The 10,277-nt window shown below is 38.3% G+C and overlaps 1 long non-coding RNA gene across 1 annotated transcript; it reads left to right on the forward strand.

Annotated features, from left to right (window-relative positions):
* The first annotated feature begins 4,310 nt into the window (after nt 1-4,310).
* LOC144581742 (uncharacterized) lies at nt 4,311-8,562 on the forward strand. The gene is made up of 3 exons (XR_013532870.1): nt 4,311-4,399; nt 8,018-8,083; nt 8,176-8,562. It is a non-coding gene; the product is annotated as an uncharacterized LOC144581742 (long non-coding RNA).
* The last annotated feature ends 1,715 nt before the right edge of the window (nt 8,563-10,277 follow it).

Below are 10,277 nucleotides of genomic sequence, written 5' to 3' on the forward strand. Positions count from 1 at the left end.
AAATTCATCAGAATTGAAATAGATTATCTCAAACTCTGCTGCAGCTTTATCAACTTTTGTCTTGTTTTAAAGCCTTGGCTGTCATTTAAGCAGTGTTCAGAGCATCTTCACCAGGAGTAGATCCATCTTAAGAAAGCACTTTCTTTGCTTATCCATAAGAAGGAACTCCTCGTCTGTTCAAATTTTATCGAGATTGTAGCAATTCAGTCACATCTGTAAGCTCCACTTCTAATTCTAGTTCTCTTGCTATTTTTACCACATTTGTAGTTACTTCCTCTGCTGACATTTTAAACCCCACAGAGTCATTGAGGATTAGATTCAACTTTTTCCTAACTCCTGCTAATGTTGATATTTTCAACTCCTCCCATGAATTGCAAATGTTCTTAATGACATTTAGAATGGTGAATCCTTTCCAGAAAGTTTTCAATTTACTTTGCCCAGATCAATTAGAGGAATCACTATCTATGGCAGCTATAACTTTATAAAATGTATTTCTTAAATAATAAGACTTGAGAGTCAAAATTACTCCTTGATTCATAGGCTGCAGAATGGGTATTATGTTAACAGGCATGAAAACAACAAGAATCTTCTTGTACATCTCCACTAGAGCTCTTGAGTGACTAGGTGCACCATTAATGAGCAATAATATTTTGAAAGAAATCTTTTTTTATATGCAGTAGGTCTCAATAGTGGGATTAAAATATTCAATAAACCATGCTGTCAACAGATGCAGCTGTCATCCACACTTTGTTGTTTTGTTTATAAAACACAGGTAGAGTGGATTCAGTATAATTCTTAAGGGTCTTAGGATTTTCGGAATGGTAAATGAGCACCTGGCTTCAGCTTAAGGTCACCAGAGGCATTTGCCCCTAATAAGAGGATCCAACCTATCCTTTGAGGATTTGAATCCAGGCATTGACTTCTTTCTATAAAATTCCTAGATGGCATCTTCTTCCAATAGAAGGCTGTTGTGTCCACATTTGAAAACTGTTGTTTAGTGTAGCCACCTTCATTAATGGTCTTTGCTAGTCTTCTGGGTACTTGCAGCTTTTCTGTTAGTTCTTGCTGTTAGTTCTGTTAGTTTTCTGTTACCTTGTACTTTTATGTTTTCAAGAACCAACCTTTTCTAGCTTCCAACTTTTCTTGTGTGGCTTCCCTGCGTCTTTCAGCCTTCATAGAATTGAAGAGAGTTAGGGCCTTGGTCTGGATTAGGCTTTGGCTTAAGGAACTATTATGGTTTCTTTGATCTTCTATCCAGACCACTCAGACTTTCTCCGTAGCAGCAATAAGCCTGTTTTGTTTTTTTCTCATTCATGTGTTCACTGGAGTAGCACTTTTAATTTCCTTCAAGAACTTTTCCTTTGCATTTACAACTTGGCCAACTGTTTGGCCAAGGAGGCCTAAACTTTCAGCCTATGTCAGCCTTTTACATGTCTTTCTCACTAAGATTAATCATTTCTACTTTTGATTTAAAGTGATAGAAGTGTGACTCTTCTTTTACTTAAATACTTAAAGGCCCAGGAAGGGTTATTAATTTGCCTAATTTAAGTATTATTGTGTCTCATGGAATAGGGAGGCCCAAGTTGAGGGGAGAGATGGAAGAATGGCAGGTTGGTGGTGCAGTCAGAACACACCCAATATTTATTAATTACATTTGCTGTCTTCTATGGTCACGGTTTGTAGTTCTACCAAAGAGTTAAAAGAGTAACACCAAAGATCACTGATCACAGATCATCATAACAGATATAATAGTAAGAAAAATTTGGGACCCACCAGAATGGGTCCCACAAAGAAAGTTGGTGAGAAGAAAAAGGGCCATTTTGCCATCAATGAGGTGGTGACCTGAGAATACACCATCAACATTCACAAGCACAACATTCATATGCTTCAAGAAGCTTGCCCCTCAGGCACTCAAAGCGATTTGGAAATTTTCCAAATGAAGGAGTTGGGGACTCCAGATGTGCGCATTAATATCGGGCTCAACAAAGCTGTCTGGTACAAAGGAATAAGAAATGTCCCATATCTTATCTGTGTGTGCTTGTCTAGAAAACGTAATGAGGATAAAGATTCACCAAATAAGCTCTATCCTTTTGTTACCTATGTACCTGTTACCACTTTAAAAAATCTGCAGACAGTCGACGTGGATGAGAACTAATTGCTGATCATCAAATACATCAAGTCATCAAATAAAGTTATAAAGTTACCTTAAAAAAATTTAAAAGATATTGTGAGAATTACTCAAATGTGGCACAGAAACATGAAGTGAACATGTGCTGTTAGAAAAATGGAGCCAGTGGACTTGCTTAACACACGGTTGCCACAAGCCTTCAATTTGTGGGAAAAAAAAGCATTCTATGTGAAGCACAAAAATGCAAAGCCCAATAAAAATAGGAATGGGTGGGATGAATTCAAGGGGAGAGGCGAATTTGAGAAGGTGGAATGCAAGATGGGGTAGGTGAAGGTGGCAGGAGAGAAATCTAGAGTGCAGAAGACGGGAGAGGGGCCCAACTGTAGAAGGGGCACATTACATTCTATTTTCTTCAGCCCATGTGAATGAATTTACTAGCTTTATTTCCTGAATTTATATTGAGTATTAGAAATTAAACCACTTCAATGATATATAATTCTCATGCTTCATGTTATATCTGATTATGATGATATTTGATCCATAGACTCTTTTGAAGTCTGCATCAAGAGTGAAAAGAAATCAATACCTTTATGAATTTAAATAATTGCACGTTTGATTATCTTTTCTTACATTGTCAAGAGCTGAGAATAGCTGGTGATTGTCAAGTTTCATGGGACCTTGTGAAATGAACTGATACGGAGAATGTGGCATATGCTATTACAAGTGGGCCTATGGCTCAGACTAAAGCCTTTTAAAAAGTGCCCCAAGGACTATGTTGAGGTGAAGGAAAAACTGCAGTCGAATTGCAAGTAAGATATTAGTGACGGGATCATAAAGCTTATAGTTAGACTTTGAAATAAGAGGTGAAGGAAGAAAATCAATCCAGAAACCTGCTACCTGAAAATTTAATATCATTGTGGAAACTTCAGAGGAATGATTAATAACCTAATTTCTTCTTGCTCAGATGGTGCCACTGTAAGCTATATATTAATCAGTTTTAAAAGTCTAATTAGGAGTAACTAAAGGCAGAAGGAACTTTCTAGTATAAATATAAACCTCTGTCTTTCAGTACATTTCAAGTATACAGTACAGTATTATTAACTATAGTCACCGTGCTGTACATTAGATCTCCAGGATTTATTCATTTTTAACTGAAAGTTGGTTCTCTGAAAATAGATCCTAAGCATTCTCATCACAAAGGCACACAGAAAATGGTAACTACATGAAATGCTATATGTGCTAATTCATTGATTGAGGCAATTATTTTGCAATGTGAATTAAAAAAGTGCAGTGCATAACTTAAATATATACATTTTTATTTGTCAATTATACCTCAGTAAAGCTGGAGAAAATATCTCCTTCATAAACTATAAAGATCAGAGTCTGAAAGAATTATTATTTTTCTAGAACTTGAGTACATCTCCTTCTCCTTGTATATAACCCAGAGGAAATTCTAGTTGGTTTTAAAAGCCTAGAAGGACTCTTTTAACGAATACCCTCCCTGTACCAGTAGCATTTTGTTTTTTTTGAGATGCCTAGGTACTCAACAAAGATCTCATTTACTTTTCCAAATTTTCTAAGTGATCACATGATCAGTAAGAAGCATTTCTAGTTTTCAGTGTCTTGGGCAGGATTTGGGAGAAGAGAGTTTGGGGAAAACAGAGAGATCAACGTTTTCTACTGTTTTCTTGTCCCAGAGCAGTTTCAGTGTTGATATTAGGCATCCCATTCTGAAAGCTCATGGAGACTGACTGTCAACGAACTTTAAATGGGACAGGTGGCAAGCAGCCACTATGGGTAAATTTGCTATGATTACAGTCATCATTACCATTAGTCTCCACTGGTATTGTTACTGAGGTTTGATGACAGTAGCGAGAAAGGGTGCTGGAAGAGAAGCCCCAGATACTAGGGACCTGGAACCTTTGGCCCTCTGCAATGGTTAATTACATGTGTCCACTTAACTAGGCTATGGTACCCAGTTATTTGTTGAGACAGCAGTCTAGATGTTGCTGTGAAAGTATTTTTTAGTTATGGTTAACGTTTAAATCAGTAGACTTGGAGTAAAGCAGATTACCCTCCATAATGTGAGTGGTCCTCATCTAGTCAGTTAAAGGCCTTCAGAGAGAAAAAAAAAGACTGAGGTCCTCTGAGGATGAGAGAATTTTGCCTTTATATTGCCTTCAGACTCAAGACTACAATATCAACTTTTCCCTGGGACACCATCCTGCTGGCCTGTCCTACACATTCAGACTTGCCAGCCTCCACAATCATGTGAGTCAATTCCTTAACATAAATATTGTTATCTGTATATATACATTCTATTGATTCTGTTTCTTTGGAGAACCCTAATACATCCCTTTTTGGTTTTTGTTTGTTCGTTGCTGCTTGTAGTGAAGAGTCAGAGTTGAGTAGTCCAGATATGATTAGATGTCAAGTGTGCACCATGTTGCCTGTACTTTTTTCTCATTGGTATTTATTTTCCCATCAGGTGAAGAGACTGACTGATAAGAGTAAAGGGAAATGAAATGGCTTTAGCATGAAGTGTGCAGAGCATGGTGTTGGTTCTGTTTAGCTTCAGGGGCTCTCTCTTCCCCATCTTTCCTTTTAGCCCATTAATGTCACGTTGCATTTGAGGCTGAGCCGTGTTGCACTTTGCTTGGAAGAAGGAATGTAAGCTTCTTTTATTAATGGGTATCATGTTGTCCTGACCTTTCCTTGTTTTTTTTTTTTCTTTCTTTCTGAGGAAAGATGGCTAGAATTTTCAGATTCTGGTTCAAAGTTTTACTTTTTGACTTGTTTCAAAGTGGAACAAACCTTATATTCTTTAAAGTTTTGTTTGATAACCAAATCATCTTCATTTCAGCACTGTTCAATAGAACTTTCTATGATAATGGAAATATTCTTCCATGCTGTCTAATATGGTAGCCACGTGTGGCTATTGAGCTCTTAAAATGTGGCTAATGTAACTGAGCAACTGAATTTTAAATTTTATTTGATTTTAAATCATCTAAATTTAAATAGCCACACAAGGCTAGAAGTTATGTTGCACAGCACATATCCAAGTGAGTCTCCAAACTTCAATTTGCAGTTTTTATTTGTTTGTATGTTTATTTATTTTATGACAGAGTTTTGCTCTTGTTGCTCAGGCTGGAGGGCAGTGATGTCAGCTCACTGCAACCTCTGCCCCCTGTGTTCAAGCGATTCTTCTGCCTCAGCCTCTTGAGTAGCTGGAATTACAGGTGTGTGCCACCATGCCTGGATAATTTTTTGCATTTTTAGCAGGATGGGGCTTTATCATGTAGGCCAGGCTGGTCTTGAACTCCTGATCTCAGGTGATTCCCCCACCTTGACCTCCTAAAATTCTGGGATTACAAGCATGAGCCACTATACCCAGTTCAAACTTACTTTTAACAAGTAAAAGCAAGTCTCTTTTCATATAGTGACTTAATGCTAAAAAATATAAATCTTGACTACTATATGAGGTCCTTGGACAGGCGCCATCAGTCTCCCTTATGAGTTTCTTACACATGTAGAATCTCAGGCCCCACTCTAGACCTACTGAATCAGAAAACTGCATTTTAACAAGATTCTTGGTTTATGTACTCATTAAAGTCCATAAGAATTACTGACATAAACTGTCCATACAAACACTCTAAGCTCACAGATAAAGGTGGGGAAAAGCAGTGAAGATTTTTTTCTGAATTGCTTGCATGGTGTAGCCCCCATATATGGGCAAAGGGCTCCCACCCTGGTCCTGGCATGACCTTTTTAGGGCAAGTATTAGAATCTCTCTATGCATGCTTTTGGTTTTTCAAAATGTTGCATCTGCTCACAAACTTCTGATACTTTTTCTTGTTTAAAAAAAATAGGGTAGCATGTTTGAATCCTAGGGATTTCTTAAAGTGAAAAATCACTGCTCCTGAATAAGTAGTCAGTTGTGCCGTGTGATATGTGATGTGGTTCATTGGTAAAATAATTTTCCAAATTACACATGAACATCTTAACTGTTTTTTTTACTTATTATCTATCAAATAAATTCTAACTTATTGATAACATTAAATATAATCAGTGTTTAGTGTTATATATAATTGTGACTCCCACATACCTGACACTGTTCTGTTATTATTTTGGGGAGTGAACACTGCAGTGTGTATTAGAGACTGGAGGTGGCTTACTAGTCCACAATCTACAGACACATTCAGTATGTTCCAAAATCAATTCTGAACTACTAAACTTTTCTGACACTATGGTGGGTGTCATATGAAGCAACTATGGCAAAGTCATCCTAGCTTTTCAGGGCAGAACCACATAATAGGCAGTAGATCATATTAACTTGCAGTTTTATTGAAACAACTCTAAAATACTATAGAAATTGGTGAAAGAGTGAATAGAAAGTGCGTAGAAGGATATCATGGCATGTGATTCTGTATTAGCTTCTATCCTAGCACTTTCTTGTGTCTCTACCATTATGTTCACTTTCCTTTCCTTTCCCTTTCCCTCTTTCTTTCTTTCCTCCACCCCTCCCCTCCCCTCCCCTCTCCTCCCCTCCCCTCCCCTCTCCTCCCCTCCCCTCCCCTCCCCTCTCCTCCCCTCCCCTCCCCTCTCCTGCCCTCCCCTCCCCTCTCCTCCCCTCCCCTCTCCTGCCCTCCCCTCTCCTCCCCTCCCCTCCCCTCTCCTGCCCTCCCCTCCCCTCCACTCCCCTCCCCTCTCCTGCCCTCCCCTCCCCTCTCCTCCCCTCCCCTCTACTGCCCTCCACTCCCCTCCCCTCCTCTCCACTCCCCTCCCCTCCTCTCCCCTTCCCTTCCCTTCCCTTCCTTTCCCTTCCCTTCCTTTCTTCCTTTCTTCTTTTTGAGACACGGTCTTCCTCTGTCACCCAGGCTGGAGTGGAGTGCAGTGGCTCTATCATAGCTCATTACAACCTTGAACTCTCTGACCTAAGCAATCCTGTCTTAGCCTTCCAAGTAGCTAGGACTACAGGTGTGTACCACCGTGCCTAGCTAATTTTTTTTACATTTGTTTGGTAGAGATGGGGTCCCACTGGGTTGCCCAGGGTGGTCTTGAACTCCTGGCCTTCAGCAATTCTCCTGCCTTAGCCTCCCAATGTTTTGAAATTACTGGCATGAGCCACTGTGCCCCAGTCCATTTTTCTTTTTGAATTACTTGTAGTTCATATTATGTTGCTGCACTTCATACAGGGTACTTTGTGATAATGAAGTGGGGCTATACATTTATAAATAACACTTTGCATCAAAAATATGGATTTAGGTCAAGTGCAGTGGCTCACACCTGTCATCTCAGCTCTTTGGAAGCCCAAGGCAGAAGGATTGCTTGAGCCCAGGAGTTTGAGAACAGTCTGGGCCATATCACCAGACTCCACCTCTACAAAAAAAAAAAAAAAAAATTAGCTGGGCATGGTGACACACACCTGTAGTTGCAGACACTTGGGAGACTGAGACAAGAGGGTTCTGTGAGCTCAGGATTTTGAGGTAACAGTGAGCTATGATTGCATCACTGCACTACAGCCTGGGTGACAGAGACCCTGTCTCAAAAAAAAAGAAAAAAAAAAAAGGATTTACTCAGTTTCAATCAAAATGAGGAACTGCTATCAGATCTAAGGTTGAGCCATTTTGATAGATAAACACACATCATAGGCAAATATTAGTACAATGTTTTCCTTCATATTTTCAACTGGAGTAGATAGGGAGAAGTCTGAATTTTTCACATCCAGAGGTCACAGATTACAGTTTAAAATTTAGCCTGGGATTTTCAGCCTGACAGATTTAAGTCCTGGCTTATTCACTAATTTATATAGAGAAGATAACAATACTTACCTCAGACATAGCTCTAACCGTCTCAGAAAACAACTGTGGTCTTCTATGCTCTTTTCAGGAGATGATCTTGGCAGATTAGAAATATCTGGAATATAAGATTTTGATTAATGAAGCCACATTCAAGGTATGGTGTTATAATTTTGGGGAGATGTGACCCCAGATGTTTTACATAAACACTTATTGATTGCAGACACTGTGGTTGATGTTCTTTCATAGGTCCAATTCCAGAAGAACCTACATGCTGAAGAAGCTGAAAAAGATTTTCATGTGCTCTGACTGGGGACTCAGTGTGTATCTGACTTCCCTGAACTATCTACATCTTCATGAGATCCTTTTCTAGATAATTTTAGAGGTAAGAGTCCTTCAACTCTACTGTGGTTCTAATCATACTTAGCCAAACTTCCCTTGGCAGCTATATCTATGTTGGCCTTCAGTGTGCTGTGATTCAAATCCAGACCAAGAACTGGTCCAGAGATCCTGACCTTGAACTCCTGCCAACCCTTGTTGCCTCTGCATATCAACTGATTACATTGTGGAATTGTCCCAGATGCTTGCAAATATTCAGCAGAAAATCGAAGTTATCTGAAATACCACTACTCAGCAATAATAGTTTAGATTTTCATGTATTTAACTTTAGGGTTTTTTTTTAAATGAGGGAACATTTACATATACATATATACATATTTACATGCATATGAATTAGATTGGTTGCAACCATGTTATATACTTTTCTTTAAACGATATGAAAAATCAAGCCAGGTGATGTGGCTTATGCCTGTAATCCCAGCACTTTGAGATGCTGAGGCAGGAGAATTGCTTGAGCCCAGGAATTTGAGACCAGCATGGGCAACATAGTGAGCCCTTGTCTCTACAATTTTTCTTTTTTAAAGTTAGGCATGGTGGCAAGCACCTGTGATCTCAGCTTCTTGAGAGGCTGAGGTGGGACACTTGCTTGAGCCTGGGAGGCTGAGGCTGCAATGGGTCATGGTCATGATGCCCCTGCACTCCAGCCTTGGTGACAGAGTGAGACCTCATCTCGAAAAAAACAAATATAACCTAAACAATACAAGAAGTCAAATATTGTGGGGAAAAAATGCATGTTATTAAATGTTTTCCAAGAATACGATTTTTGATGGCAACATTCTTTTCTGTTACATGCGTGTTGCATTATCTGTTTAACCATTCTTTTATTGTTGGACTTTGGGTTTTAAAAATTTGTTGATATTGTAAAGAGTACTTCATTGCTACTGTTTCATATGGTGTGAATTCCTTCTCGAAACATATTGCTAAATTCAATTCCAGAGAGGCTGTGTCACTTATGTTCCCAGTAGCAGTAGCTGAAAATATGTATCTCCCAGAATGCCAGCAAGTTCTGAGAATTAACATTTAAATGATGCCCATTTGATGAGAAGATCAACTAATAGTTTTACCTAATTAATTATTTTAATGAGTTGTTTTAATGTGTATGTGGTCATGTATAACTTTCCATTTATTCTGAACAATTTAAAATTTATCTTTTAAAAAATATTGGAATGTTGAAAGTTTTCCCCCCAGAACAGTCCTAATATTTTTCACAAAGTAGTACATTTTCATTTCAAAAAATTCAAAAAATGCAGAAACATACAAAGAAAATAAATGTCACTCATAATTCTATCACTCAAGAGTCACTATGGTTGACACTTATGTGTGTAGAAGTCCGTTTGTATTTTCCATGGCTACATAGCACATGCCACATAACTATTCATATGTTCTTTCCTGGGACCAGAATGTAATCATATATTGTTTTTGTAACCTAATCTTTCTCTACTAAAAATATATTGTGGGAAAAGCAGTGTGATGTTTTGGTCATGAACATGGTCTTGGAAGTTGAACTTCCTAGGATGGCATCTTAGCTTTGCCACTTATTATCTATGTGACCTTGAGAAAGTTGTTCACTTCTATGGACTCTTTTTTCTAATTTACAATACAGAGGAATGGGAAAAATTGGGAATAACAATAAATGGAAATAATTTATAATCCATTCACAGACTTGTGAATAGCAAAAGAAACAAAGCATGTAAAACACTCAGAACAGTGCCTGGCAGATAGTAACACTCCATAAAAGTGAACTTTTATTATCCTCTCTATGATAATAAGTATCCATTGCTGGGAGTATAATTTTATTTTATTCTGTCATTGGGGTATTCTGTTGTATCATGGATTTTGTTTTTGCTCATATTAAAATTTACTGAAACAATCCCCCTTTGAAAGTTGGTAATTTTCAGTTGTTTGTAATTTCTCATTTTTAGATTTTTCTAAGATGGGTGATGAGTAAGGTA

This window comes from Callithrix jacchus, chromosome 3 (genome assembly GCF_049354715.1).
Source record: "Callithrix jacchus isolate 240 chromosome 3, calJac240_pri, whole genome shotgun sequence".
In the NCBI taxonomy this organism is placed as follows: Eukaryota; Metazoa; Chordata; class Mammalia; order Primates; family Cebidae; genus Callithrix; species Callithrix jacchus.